Source organism: Lissotriton helveticus, chromosome 1_1 (assembly GCF_964261635.1).
Source record: "Lissotriton helveticus chromosome 1_1, aLisHel1.1, whole genome shotgun sequence".
Lineage (NCBI taxonomy): Eukaryota > Metazoa > Chordata > Amphibia > Caudata > Salamandridae > Lissotriton > Lissotriton helveticus.
The window spans coordinates 802811522-802827321 of NC_136057.1; the positions used below are offsets into that span (position 1 = coordinate 802811522).

A 15800-nucleotide genomic window follows, 5' to 3' on the forward strand; every position below is an offset into this window, starting at 1 on the left:
CTAAAAAAGGAGATGACTGCCCTCGGTATGACTGATGCCCCGTTGCTCTACCACGAGGTGGTCGTCCCTCATATTGGTGTTCTTCATTGTCATAACCTGTCTCATTATCGGAGTCGGTTGAGAATGTGTCCGAAAAATTAAAGCCTCTCCTGCGGTATCTATTGGAGTTTCCTGGTTGTTCTTGATTGTAATTAGATTCTTGGTAAAAAGTGGCCTGTAGGTATGGGTATGCCTTCTCATGAGTATACCATCTGATATCTTTTTTTTAGTTTATCAGTTTTTTTGTTCGTAAGGTATATTTCAAAATCCTTCGGTATTGATCCTTTCCAATCTAGCCTTTGCCTCTTCAAGTGCTGTGGAGGAGTTCAATTTTTCCTCCAAAGATATAATTTCCTTATTCAAGGCCTCCATCATGTCCCTGGCCGTCTCGATGATAAGCATCATCCAGTCCCTGGAGCAGCGGCTGGCAATAAGCGACCACCGCTCCAGGAACTTTCTGACTTCGATGAACAAGGCCGGAACATTCCTGACCCGTAGGTCAGACGGGATGACTCCAGATCTTAAATATTGAAGCATATAGTGTGCATGAGACTCCATGCGCTTCAATCTCTTCCTCATATTGAGAAGGTTTGTCCATTCCGCATTCTCACTCTGTTGTGCCGGGATCACATTATCACTGGGAAGGGCTCTGCCCACCAGTGCTGTAAAGTCTTCATCAGAAAACCCGAAGGTTTTCATTCCTTCCATCATAGGTTATCAAAAACTAAGGATAGCGTAATTAAAGGTGAACGAGGGATACTTAGTTCAGAAAACAGAAACCACCACCACATATATCACAATACAATCATCACACACATCAATATACTAACTAGGTCCAAAAAGTTGTTTCAAATGCACATGCAAATGCTAACACAACGAATCCCACAGTTCAAAAACCGCGATACTAAATAGTGAAAGAAGGGGGACCCCCTCTAGGATTTACTTTCAGGTCAGGGAGTAGAGGGGAAAAGAACAACAAGCAACTGAAATAGCTGAATAGCTCCCTCTTGACCTATAAATACATTTGTCATTGGAGTAATCTATGTTGTTCCAAATATATATAAGTATTTACTATGCTTTACAGGGAATAAGTATATGAAAAAATAATTTTTGTGTATATTGTTTCAGATTTACATTCCAGGTTCAGAGGTCCTATACCGCACTGTATCTGTTTTGGTCCTGAAGAAGGTAGTGCGTACTCCTGCTACTTCCACCGAAACGCGTCGACCTTCTCCCCCTTTTTTTTTATTTTAAACCTCATGACTTTGGTCATGTAGTGGACACCAGATCCAATGCTATAGGACACAATTGTTGTTGCTTTTGTGATGGGATGGATGTTTAGGTAGTATGTATGTGTTGTGCGTGTGTGGCTCTTTACCTGTTTTGTACATATTTAATTGTGTTTTCATGAACTTAAATAGACATATATGCATAGCTTTGATGTGGTGAAAAATAACTCTTTCTGAAGCCTCTTTGCAATATGTATATATTTTTATAAGTGTTATACTTGGAAATTATGATAAAAATGAAAAAATTGACTTGTTTACTGAAAAATTAAATAAAATGAAAAATAATTCACATTCTGTGTAGACATTGTTGGTATATGCCCTGTGTTTGAGAGATTACTCCAATGACAAATGTATTTATAGGTCAAGAGGGAGCTATTTCAGTTGCTTGGCATTTTCATTGATCCCACGTGGGTCTTCATGGAGACTTGGAAGCATGGAGCTTCCTCTTCTTGGCTGGTGCGATAGGCCCCAGCCTCTTCCGTGATGTCACCGGGACTCCCCAGACGTCACGGAAGGGGCTGGGGCCTATCGCCGCAGCCACAGCAAGGGAGCACCAGGCTAGGGGCTCCGCTGGGGCTGTTGTGGCAATTACAGCCCCAAGGAGACTGCCAATAAATAAAATAAATGTTTTTAAAAAACGGTGGCAGGGCAGCAGGGAGCTTCCTCGAAGCGTATGCCAGGGCATGCCCCGTCCCTACCGTGATGTCACCGGGGACACCCCTGACACCACTGAGGGGCGGTGTCTGCCCGGGCAAACACGTCGAGGAAGCTCCAGGCAGAGATTCCTCCACCGTGACTGTGCAAGGGCAACCATTAAAATACAAATTAAAAAAATGTGTTTACTGCTGCAGGGACCGGATTAGCAGCGGCCCTGCAGCTTTCAAGATTTTGTTGGGTTTTTTTCCTTTTAAATGGGGCATATTTATTTAGCGCGACAACGCCCCTGAGTATGGGCAATAAATAAAAATGAAAAAGAAAAAAATGTGTTTGCAGCAGCAGGGACCTGAGTAGCAGCGGTCCTGCCGCTTTCAAGATTTCTTGCTTTGGGGTCATTTTATATAGCGCAAACTCGACCTGAAGGTCGGCCATTTATTGCAGTATTACCCTTGTACCGGTGGTCGGTTCTCTGTTGTAACATGCACACGTCACTTTTCCCCATGTAACAAACCGGTTGCTATCTCTTACATTTTGTTTGCTTTAGATACTTGCAAAAGTGCCGTCAATGCCTACGCAATGTTTGTTCTTGTGCTTGAGTGTCTGACATTTATTACAGTATTATACCTCTACTTGTACTTTGTTCGCTTTTGTAACTTGCACAAATGCCACTTTTTTCCTTCTGTACTGTACCTTTGCTACCTCAGGTATTTTGTTTGCTCACAATTGTCACTATTGCCTCATGTAACAAAACGTTTGCTTCTGTAATTTGTTCACCTGTAATTTACGACACATGCATCAGTACTGTTCCTATTATGAAGCGCTCTGACACCTTCGGGTAAAGCCTGTGCTATATAAAAACGCATAAATAAATAAATACATTAATTAAGTGATTTGCCCAGAAGCATAGGCTGTAGCGCAGGGTTGTTTTTCTCATGTTTTTGCTTTACATACAGTCAGCCCATTTTTAAAATGCATGTTTTTTCTACCACCAGACATACCTTTTAAATGCAGCCCTAAGAGTGTATATAGTGTAGACAGTAATGCGCATAATGTATTTAGGTGGAGATTGTGACTGCTTTTTTCCTAGGAGATATCCTTTTGTTACTTGCCGTTTATAAGTAAAAATTCTACCCGATCCCGATGTTTATTAAAGGGCTATAAAGAACAACTTGAGGTTTGTATACTATGGATATGCACACAGGTTAGGGGTGTACCTATGTTGGGATTGTGTGTAGGTATGAGGGGATCTTATTAAAAATTAAATGTCCAGACAAGGCTGTTTTCAATTTTGAATTTATGATTGGCATTTTCTAAGGTGTATATAACAAACTGTAAGGCCTTGTTTATGAGGTGTAGTTTTAAACTTTTTTTTTTTTTTTTTTTAAATCTAACCCTAAACAGGCCATCCCTGTAATAGACATCACCGACGACGAAATGCTAACCATACAAGCAGGTATATGTATTTAGAGTTGCATAGTTATGTGTAGTTTTTATACACCCTTGTCTCAGAAGTTCGGCTTTTTTCTAATGGGCTTCTCATGTGTGTATGCTTTTATAGATTATGACGCCGCTCTACAACTAGATTCTGATGATCTAGAGCTATACCTGGGGGCTCAAGACGTGTCGCAACGTATTCAGGATAATGGGGTTCTTTCAGGTAAATCAAAAAGAAATGCCAGGGTTCTTTAAACTGTCTAAGACTTAGACTTTGTTAGCCCAATAACCCCAAGGGCGTACAGTAGGAGGGCTTCTCAGAAGGGACTGCTAAGGACTTGTTTATACCACAAATGTGATTATTTTTTCTTTGCAGGTTCCTCAGAGACAAGCACGACCGACGCTGCTTTGCAAGAGACTGCACCACCATCAAAAGAAAGACCGCTAAAGAGGAAAGCTTTAACATATGGAAAGGAACCGATGACGAAGAAAGGAGCGGGGAAAAGACCTCTAAAAGGTGTGTTTTTACAAAAGGGTGCGAAAAAAATAACTCTCTGTGTTTTATTCTAGCAGGTAGAAGGGGGGCAGCCGCTGTGTTGTAGTGGTTGTATAAAGGGGGGACGTGTAGAAATTATTGTGGTGGGGTGTCTATGGGTAGTGTAAGCATCATTATACCTGTTCTTTATTTTTTCTAATATATATATATTTTATCTTACATTCTAGGAGCCGTTCAAAAGAACACAGCTGAAAATACGTGTGAGGTCAAGAGGTCTGCGAAGCCGTTAAGGGATATAACAACGACCGTTCAGAATGCAGAGCCTGCAGCAAAAGGTGTGAGTAGGCGTGCGCCCCAGGACAAGCTCTGCACATACTACACGCACATACAACAGAGAACAGGCACGGCTGCAAAATGTCAGATCAATCCCTCCTCCAGCATGTTGAACAATCCTACAGGAATGTCTATTCTACACCAGGAGGAGGGCAACAGCAAAGACGTACTTACAAGCCCCGACAAAGTTAGGCCTGTTCAGTGTAAAAGTGATGTGGCGTATCTGAACCCTCTCAAAGCCTCAACGACAGTCGCTGAAGATATGGTACATCCCCAAACTCCTAAAGCGAGGCGCCTCTCAAGATCCTGTCTTAAGAAGAAACAAGGGGTGCAGGCAGATCCCTTAATCAAACCCCTTATGACGCCATCTCCTACCCATACCTTGAAGTCCTCTATAGTTTTAAATAAACTAGCAGCTTCTGTAGAGGGGTTCCCCCTAGACCAAACCCTAAAACCGGCTATAATCATGCATGCGGGGCTTAGAAGCTTAGAGGCTGATAATGCTCACCCCCAGGCACCCCTTACAAAGCTACCAGTGGTGGTCTCAAGGCATTGATAGGTATGGTCGCCAAGCTTGATAGCCCCTCAGAAGCAGCGCACAAGGACCCTTCCAGCACGCACAGTAGGTATTTGTATACGGCTGTTAGACATTCACCCGATCACAACCACGACCATTCCTTAGCCGATAGGGACCCCGATTGTTTTGACGGTCATTTACACTCCCCAACCCTTATGACACCTATTCCACCACCGGGAGCATACGACCCAACCAGCCCCGCACCCAGTGTAAGCCACCCATCACCATCAGCAATATGCGGCGATAATAGTACGGGTTGGGACGATTGGTCAAATCATGGTTTAGAGGACATATCTAGTGAGGACCCTTTCACGGCAGCCCCGGGGTGTTCACACTGGGACCCTCTTTCTATGAACCCTCCGGTACCTCAGTTACAGAATGGTGTTGCGGCGAATGGTGCGAGTGGGGGTCCAGGGATGTTGCAGCATGGTGTACAACCGGCCACTGTATTCATCCCTAATCTGCCGCAATACGATTCTGTAAACCCAAAAGAGGTACTAGGGGCCCATGTGAAAGACATACAACTGGCGGTCAGAAAGTTAAAACGACAAGTGAACACCGCCACCTTAAAACTAGGGGTGTGCGGTAGCGTCGACAGATCGGGGCTGGAGGCGCAGCGAAAGATACTACAAATGGTTGACCAGTGTAAAAGGGTTATGATACAAACGTGCCAAACAACAGTGGCCGATATTTGGAGTATCCCCTCTTGACTATGCCTACGTAGGCCCTTAAAGACCCAACAAGCCCTGGGTGTTAATAAAAGTAAGCGTAAATCTAAATATAGCAGCAGGGTCCACACAGTTCTGACAAAGTCCCTGCGTTTCTTATGCTTCCTCAACCGTAAAAAGGACTTGGAACCCCTCAAGCAAGATTATATATTTTCACAAGCACCGCCTGAATCACATACACCGGTACAATGCACCAGTCATTACACAAGTTCAGGCGAGGAACGCCCTTGGGCGGTACAGTTGGAGTGATCCCGGGGTAGAGCTCCAAAACGACAATCCCAGGTACACACAGAAGGCCCTAGGGCTGGGGCTGTAGCAGAGGTCTTTATGAGCACATCACACACAGACACAAACCATACTGTTCAGGTAGGAGGGGGGCGGCTACCTAGAAAAGTATGGTCCCGCAAAAAACATTAGTGGGCTAATAGCGCTAAGCAACGCCGGCTTTTAATAAGTAAATTAAAGAAAGCCAAAATATGCGCTACACGGCGTCTTAAAAGGACCCCCAAGCCCGGCCTAAACCAGAATCCCCAAAGTGATACGGCAGCAAACTCCCCCTCCAGTCAGATTCCTCAAGATGAGGATTCAGAGACAGTGTTCTTAGAGAGCGTCAGAACCTACAGCCGTACTGTAGAGAGATTTAACGCTACACAGCACTACGAGGAGTTTAGTTTTATTAACCTACACCGGATAAGGTCCTCCCTGCACGGGCATTTAGTCATACAGCAGGCTGTGCAATCACTCATTGATAGGTTGATACGTGATGTGGGTCCTAATGATTTTTTCCAGCTCCGCTTCCAGGGGCAGGGCCTTGACAGTCCGTTGTTCACCAAAAGAAGGGCCCTTGATGTGTTTGATGCTGTGGAATTTTTAGAAAACCTGTCAAAGCTGTTACAGAGTAAGGCTGAACTAGTCGCCTATGGCACTTTCAGAGTCATAGCCCTCATTGTAAGGGGTTGTGAGGGGGGTGTTTCCAGGCCTTTAAAGAGTGTCCTGTACAGTAAGATCATTGGTAAGAAACAACGTTGGCTGCTCAACTTTAACAACGGAGCAGCCAACACATGTCTGGCGGCCAGCATCGTGGGATTGCTGATGGGTCGCAACACCACCGACGCTGTCATCATGTCTAGAGCAGCTGAAGCCCATGAGGTTCTTGAAATACCTCCAGACCGCATGGTCGGCTTTGGCGACATAGGTCTTTTTGAGAACTATTTCGCTGTTACGGTGAAAGTTCTTTATCACAACGGTTCTTGAAAGTACTTTACAACCGGGGGGCGTGTGAAAAACAAGACTGTATATGTCCTTCACCATGAGAATCATTTTTACGGTATCTTGAACCTTAAAAGTTTTCTGGGAGTCAAGTACGTGTGCACACATTGCGACCATATATACAACACTAAGGCACAGCATCAGTGTGAAATACATTGTAAGATGTGTCAGAGGGATGGTTGCGTTGTAGACGATGCCCTGAAGGTGATGTGTCGCACCTGTAAAATGTTTTGTCGCTCGCAAGCCTGCTTGCGCATACACCGTGAAGCTATTAAATGCAGCCCTAAAATGGACTGTCAAGAGTGTGGCCGATATGTGTCGACAGAGCACAAATGCAAAGGCATGAAATGTCCAAGGTGTCAGATTCCATGTCGGGCTGGATTTGTACACCAGTGTTACATGGTTAAAGGCAGACATCAGCCCAAAACCGAAGATTACATTGTTTTTGATATAGAGTGCACACAGGAGACGGGTGTACACCAACCTAACTATATTTACGCCCACCATCTAACTTCCGATGACTGCTGGGAGTTTGAGGGGCGAACGTGCGTTGGTGATTTCCTCAATACGTTCATTCAGTCAAAATTCAAAGTGTATACCATGCTTGCCCACAACTCTAAAGCATACGACTCATTCTTTATTTTACAGAATATGATTCGTGAAAAGGTGCAAGTAGAACTCATCACTCAAGGGTCCAAGCTGATGTTGTTAATGGCTGGGCAGTTACAAATAAGACACCCTGAATTTCCTACCCATGAAATTGAGCAAGCTACCAAAAGCTTTTGGTTTTCCCGGGTGTAAAGGTTATTTTGCACACTTTTTTAACACTTGGGCGAACCAGAATTATGTGGGGCCCATGCCGCCTCCGGACAGCTACGGGGTTGATTATATGATGCCTGCTGAGAAAGAGAGTTTTCTACAGTGGTACTCTGAAAACCATGAAAAGGAGTTTAATTTTCAAACGAATTGAAAGCCTATTGCAAGGCCGATGTAATGATCCTGCGACAGGCATGCAACCTCTTCAGAGATGTTGTGGTGTCTATCACTAAGAAAGTTAGGGTCATGAAACACAAAACACCTCAAATGACTAAGAAAGTCAGGGTCTTGAAACCCAAGACACCTCAAATGCCAAAGTCGGTTGAATACATAGACCCTTTTCAAAACATCACCTTGGCCTCCATGTGTATGTCCATCTACAAGCACATGTTTTTAAGACCAGAAAGTATCGCTCTAGTGCCGCCAGACCTCTATAACGGTAAACAGAAACGTTATTCAACCCCTTCTATCCAATGGCTCATGTACATCTCTGAGAAGGAAGACATAGATATTCGGCATGCCTTACAGGGTGGTGAATACCGCCTGGGTCCCTATTACCTGGATGAATACGCTGAAATTAAGGGCGTGCCGACTGCCTTTGAATACAACGGGTGTTTTTACCACGGCTGTCCTCAGTGTTACAAACCCCATGAGTTTAACAGACTGATGGGGGCCAAATTTGGACACTTACACAGACGTACCATGATAAGGGCCCAGTATGTTGAAAAATGTGGCTTTGCTCTGTGGGTACTATGGGAGCACAAGTGGTTAGAGATGATAGCAACCAACACTGAGCTATGTTCTTTCCTTCAGAGTCGTGATTTACCACAACCTCTGGAACCCCGCGATGCCTTATTCGGGGGGCGTACAAATGCCATACAGCTGTACAGGGCCGCTGGGGAGGGTGAGGAAATACACTATTATGATTTCACCAGTCTGTACCCGTTTGTAAACAAAATGAAGGTGTACCCCTTAGGGCACCATACCATCATATATAGAGACTTTAAGCCCCTTTCCGAATACTACGGGCTAGTCAAATGTGAAATCTATCCTCCAAGGCAGCTTTACTTTCCAGTGTTACCATACAGAGTTGATGGTAAGCTGATGTTCCCCCTCTGTCATACATGCGCTGTGTTTAAAGAGGTCAGTGGTTGCAGTCACACCGAAGAACAAAGGATGCTCACAGGGACCTGGTGCACCATCGAGGTCCAAGCTGCCTTAGACAAAGGCTACAGACTCGGTAGAGTACACGAGGTGTGGCATTTTAAGAGGACCACGACACGTCTCTTTTCACGCTACATTAATTTGTTTCTGAGAGACAAACAGGAGGCCTCCGGATATCCTGAATGGTGTACTAGTCAAGCTGCAAAGCAGAAATACATCGATGACTACCACACGCACGAGGGTATACGTTTACGGCCACATTTAATAGAGGTCAACCCTGCCCGCCGACAGTTAGCCAAACTCTGTCTCAACTCCTTATGGGGAAAATTCGCACAGCGTACAAACATGTCAAATACTCCCTTAATAACAGATCCTGACGAACTGTTTAAGTACCTTTTTGCACCTTGTTACGAGGTGTCCAGCTGTGAGTTTATCGATGACGAGACCGCTGCTGTGTGCTGGAAATACACAAAAGAGTATCCCACAACGTGTAACAACATAAACATCTTTATAGCATGCTTCACGACTGCACACGCCCGTCTAGAGCTTAACGATGTTATGGATAAACTCCAGGACCGTTGTCTGTATCATGATACCGACTCAGTGATTTTTCTGAGTAAACCGGGGGATGAAGATCCTCCACTTGGGGATTATCTAGGTAATTTGACCAGCGAACTCGATAAGGATGAGTACATAATAGAATATACCTCAGCCGGGCCTAAGACATACTCGTACAAAACGAACACCAACAAAGTGTGTATGAAGGTCAAAGGTATAACATTAAACGTCAGCAACACCCTAAAAATTAATTTTGACAGTCTGACAGTTCAGGTGCATGAATACTCTGCAGCGGCCGATCATGAAAATGATAAAACCATAGTTGTTAACCAGCCCTGCATAGTCAGATCCAAAAAGAAGTGGGAAATTACAACACAGCCCCTACATAAAACCTTACGCGTTGTTTTTGACAAAAGGGTCCTGACTACTGATTATAAAACACTGCCGTACGGATATTAGGAGCATTAGAGAGGACGCCACCAGCACAATGGACACCCGATTCCAGCACCCATTCTCCTGTGTGTTAGCAGGGCCCTCAAACTGCGGTAAAAGCTACTTTATAAAAAAGCTCTTAGAAAATGCTGCAGGTGCTTTATCCCAAACACCTAATAACATTGTATGGCTTTATTCGTGCTGGCAAGAGCTTTATACCGACCTGTCCCGCAGCTTCCCTCATATCAGATTTATAGAAGGTATACCTGAGAATCTCAACAATGATGTGCTGCTACCCCCGACCCTTGTAAACATGGTGATTGTCGATGACCTTATGCGCGAAGGTGGTGACCATCCTGAGCTAGAACGAGATTTTACTCAATATTCACATCACCGCAATCTAAGCATATGTTACATTGTGCAGAACTTGTTTTACAAGGGTAAGAATAGCCGCTCTATAGCACTCAATGCCTCATATCTTGTTTTATTTAAAAATCCCTGTGACAAGCAGCAAATATCCATCATAGCTAAGCAGATGTACCCTGGGAACACACACTTCTTCATGGAGGCCTTTAACGACGCTACATCAAAACCCCACGGCTACCTGCTGGTCGACTTAAAAAATAATACTCTAGAATACTACAGACTAAGGGCGGATATTTTTCCCCCTGATCTCCCAGTCGCTTACACCCCAAAGACTAAGTCCCGAGCCTATAAAAAGCAGCGCTGAAGACCATTAGAGACATTTGTAGCCAGACCTTATAACCCCCCAGGTGCTAACAATGTCTGAACGCCTACGTCGCAATTTGGCCCTTCTGAAAATGTTGGTAACAGCCAGTCCCCAACACCGAAAGGCCATCCTCTGCGCAGCTTCCGACGATTTAGTGGCAGCCATTTCAGAAATAGCTCTAAACACCCTAAAAGGCAACGTCCCTATATCAAATAGCCAGTTACAAGTGTTGAAGAAGAAGCAACATCTTATCAGGAAGCTCAGTAATAAAAGGGCCTCACTCATCACCAAGAAGAAACTGGTGAAACAGTCTGGGGGTTTTATAGGCTCATTGCTGGGCATAGCTATACCCGTAATTACAAGCCTCCTCTCAGGACTGTGATGGAGCATGCCTCAAAGATGTATCTGGTTCCTAAGCAACAATTGGAGAAACTGGGCTCTACTGCGGACAATGCCTGGGATATACGTCGTAATGAGACTCTATGCCTGGATGCTGAAATTAAAGACATTTTGAACCGGACGGATCTAAACCCTTACGACAAAGCTACCCTTTACACCAGCACCCTTAAAACTTTTCTAAGCTACTACAAACAGTGGGATACCGAAAAAAAAAGTTAACTTTATATGCCCCGGACTCTGAACAGCTAGCAGCATCTGCGCATGCTACGCCGCCCCAACAGCCGCAGCCGCCGCCTTCCCAGACCCCTCCTTCGGATATTTTTGTTGATGACCTCCTAAAAAATATAAGCCAGAGGCATAGGGGGGCCGCGCAAATGTTGATGAGTAAACTAGCCGCTTCTAAAGACCTAACAGCTTGGAATGACCGGGGTGAATTTCTCTACAAGGGCCAGCCGGTTGTTGGTTCACACATGTACGATCTGGTCAAAGGTCTCACTCACCCCAAGATCCTAATGCATCAAAATGCTCCTAGAGGCTGGGAGCAGTTTCTACAAGCGGCCGCTGAACTCAACATCCCTTCCACACTCGTGGGTAATAACGACCACCGCCGTATGCTTGAAAGTTTAAAGGCTCCCCTCCCGCCATCGCCTGCCGCCTCTGACGGGCCCCTACTATCCCCCTCTTGGAGCAACCCCATGGGGCCTTCAGCACGGCGAAAAAGACACATGTCCAAGACCCACACGTGGATTAATCCTTAATGTTTCTACAGACTTTTTGAATAACTGGGCCTTCTACGTGTATAACAGTGATTTTTCTTCATATATTTCTTTAGTAATGACTGTCAATATAATGCGTAACCTACATAATGTTTGTAATAAACACTTTTTATAAATTTTCAACCCTTCTCACTTGTCTTTTTAAAACATTTTAATTATGGTGTATGAGACAGCATAGAAATACAGAGTCTGAATGTGTGCTTTAAAAAAATTCTTTATTTTAAACGTTCATCATTAAACATACATTTGTTACAATCCCTTACAATTTTGACAGACGCTATATTCTGTTTTCACAGGCCGGACCGAGACCCTTTGTGTTTTCTTTTACATATTTCACAACTATACTGTCATTGTTAACAAGGTCACTCGAATATAGATTTAAGAAATTTCTAAACGACGTACCCTCAGACATTTTACTGATAAAATAAATACAGTGTTCCCCGCATGTGATGGCTAGCGAATCCTGGACCCGTAGCTTGTTATACTCCACCCTCGCCGCAGCTCTTTTCACAAACTTGAATATGGGTTTTGTATAGATACTGTGTTCGGGGAACTCTGATGTACTGTCAAACACCGTAACCTTGTCACTATCTATAAACATGCCAACCCAGTGTGTTCCAACCTTGTAAATTATTTGGAGGTTTGTAAAGCGCCTGGTTACGTGCACCGGCGTGTCCCCACGCTATGGTAAGTGAGAGTAACAGTCCAAGCCATCCTCAGAAACGCCTACCTACTGTATAGATGAGTTTTAAGTTTTTTCCTGAAAATGGTCTCAGAAGGTTCCAGGCGCAGCTCCAGAGGCAAGGTATTCCAGTGCTTGGCAGCCAAATATCTGAAAGACCTCCCCGCCATTCGAGCCTTTCTTACTCTTGGAACCTTCAGTAGCCCTGTACGGGAGCAGCGAAGATTGCGCGCGGGTTCATACTAGGTCACCAGGCTCTGTAGCGGAGCAGGGGCTTTACCGCTCAGAATGCGGTGACATGTGGAGAGGGCTTTAAACTCCACCCTTCTCCCAACAGGGAGCCAGTGTAGTGCTTGGAGCGCTGCTTTAGAGGGAGATCTCTTGGGGAGCCTCAGTACTAAGCGAGCGGCTGCATTTTGCAGCACCTGGAGGCGGCTTATGACCTTTCCCGTGGCCCCCAGATACAGCAAATTGCCGTAGTCTAGGCGTGAAGTGACCAGGGCATGCACCAGCGTTCGGCGAGCTGCAATAGGAAGGAGGTCTAATACCTTCTTTAATGTTTACAGAACACCGAAGCATACCCCAGCCACCCGGACAATCTGGGGGTCAAAGGCCAGGTCCGCATCCAGCCACACTCCAAGATTCCTTGCCTCCTGACAGGGGACTGGAATTTCTCCCAGGCAGGGAGGCCACCATGCCGACGACCAAGCAGACGGCCCTCCCCCTACTACGAGTACCTCAGTCTTGCTACCGTTAAGCTTCAAACAGTTGGCCGACATCCAGGTTGCCAGTTCTTGCATGCAATCTCTGAAGATATCCGCCGCAAGACCGGGCATACGCGAGAGGGAGATGACCAGCTGCGTGTCGTCGGCATAGGACACTAAACGCAAACCGTGTCTTTCAACAATTGTCGCCAGAGGGGAGACATAGAGATTACATAAGGTCGGGCTCAGGGACGAGCCCTGAGGCACGCCCTGGCACAGTCTGATCTCCCTAGAGTAGCAGTCACCCAGACGAACTTGAAAACATCTGTCTGTCAGGAAGGATTGAATCCAACCAAGCGCTGCTCCTGATACCCCTCCTTCATTCAGACACTGTAGCAAGATGCGCTTAGGTCCAGTAGAATCAAGGCCATGGTCTGGCCCTCATCCACACCCTGTCGCAAAGCCTCTACTGCCATAAGAAGTGCTGACTCCGTCGAATGTCGGGGACGGAAGCCAAACTGAGAGTCGTAATGAGTCGTAATGAGGATCGGTGCTAAAGACTAGGGTGCGTGGTCTTTCTGACCCTATTTCGGCAGGCAGCCCATCGCTAGGGAAAACACCTAAAAAATATTTCCTAGCGTATTTGTGCCTACTTAAGAAGTCCCGTATCTGCACAGTGTCCATTTCACAAATGTTTAAAGATAGTCAAACAAAATCTGTCTGGCGTGGTGGAAATAAAATACATCGTAATGTAGGTGACCGCGCATAACATTTTCTTACTAACCTCTGCATATTCACTGCTCTCTGCGGCGGCTCTGAAATCTTGAGAGTCGCTAATGTCCTGCGATGCCCCATCATCTTCGACGCTTGTACCAGGTTGTTGCAGAACACCCTTCTCAACATCCGTATCCTCCTGAAGGTCCATGTCTACATAGATGGGGGTGTTAGGAGGTGCTACATCTTTTTTAACATAGTTTATGAAGTAATTGCATCCGACTGTAGTTGCTCTCTAGGGTCAAAAAGAAGAAAATATTGACAGTTTGTTAATTGAAGAAATAAAATGCACCGCTATGTAATTGCCTGCTCATAACATTCTCTTTTTAAAAATGTTACTAACCTTCGCATTTTCATCGTCATCTGCGGCGGCTCTGAAATCTTGAGAGTCGCTAATGTCCTGTGATGCCCCATCATCTTCGACGCTTGTAGATGGCTGTTGCAGATCGGCCTTCTCAGCAGCCTTATCCTCCTGAAGGTCCATGTCTTCATAGACGGGTGTATTAGGCGGTGCTACAGCTTCTTCAGCTTCCTCCTGGTCCATTGAACTGAGGCCAGCAAGCAGGCTGCCACTACATGAGACCTCGCTTTCACTGCTGTCTCCCTTAATCGAGGACATCGACATACGCAATCCTTGAGACGGCGAGCTTCCATAGGCCTACATATGCCATTGCCAAAACCAGTAACGTCGCAGCCCATATCCCTAGGGGTTTCTTGTTGAGCATCCTCGTCCATTACCAGGGGTGTTAAAGTGCGGTAATATCTATTGATAGTCGGCTGGGAGCCACCTAACACTGGCCTTTTCACGAATGGGTTGTATCTCTTCATTCTGATGTGGGGTGAGGGCACCTTTTCGTATTCAGGCTTCTGCTTGCTCTACGAGGCTCTTAAGGAAGTCTTATATGTATCCTAAGCAGTCTCTAAAAGGGGCGTACACCTCTACACCATAACAATGGCATACAAACGTCATAGGACTCTGGTTCGCTGATGGTCCCAAAATAAACCCCGCCCTTTGGAAGACCTCTCCTTGGGACAAATGGACACCTACAGTCATCATAGAGGGCTGTGACCTGTCAGTTTTAAGGACACACAGACCTTTCACTTTTTGCGCACACATTTCCCTTAACCTAAATGCCCTGCTAGGCTAACATAACATTTAACACTGTCTCGTGCTCTGACACACCCCCTTATGCTACATCCCCCACAGCCCAGCTCCAGTTAGGGAGACCACACATTCCTCATGTCACCAAACTTTTTGCTCACCATCTGTCACTTTTAAGCACAGGAACACCCTGTCACTTTTGGGGACACAGGCCTGTCATTTTTAAGGACATACACATGCATGTCACTTTTAAGGACAGGAACACCCTGTCACTTTTGGGGACACAGGCCTGTCATTTTTAAGGAAACACACATGCATGTCACTTTTAAGGACAGGAACACCCTGTCACTTATGGGGACACAGACCTGTCACTTTTAAGGACACACAGACCTGTCACTTTTGGAGACACGCATGACGAGGAATGGTATCCCTACTTTCTACTAGCGGATGCTTAATTTAGGCAACCGTCTCCAAACTGTGAACCCCCTGCTCCTTCTCCACCGCTTCACTCCACTCACTCTTCGCCTCTAAGGGCACTAATGCCATCTAATCATCAGTCCACTCCCTCCTGCGCAAGACGAGATAACCCGGCACCACAGAGATCTTCCGCCTGCTGGTTTATTCTTCTCAGCCTCACAGCAGCTCTCGAGCCAGCAAGATAGATCTCACATTCATTGACTGAGCTCATCTTCGTGCACAATCCTAACCTGCCATCAGTCCCATCATTCTCTCAGTGCCCCCCACCCTCACAATGAGCGAGAGTCTAATTCACATAATCAGATAAGGATTATTCTGGCTTCTCTTTAAAGCTCAAATCCTTCACCATTACTACCCCCTCGTT

General features: G+C 45.5%; 1 pseudogene; it reads left to right on the plus strand.

Annotated features, from left to right (window-relative positions):
* The first annotated feature begins 5880 nt into the window (after nucleotides 1–5880).
* Nucleotides 5881–7333, plus strand: LOC144762916 (uncharacterized; annotated as a pseudogene).
* Nucleotides 7334–15800: the final 8467 nt, after the last annotated feature.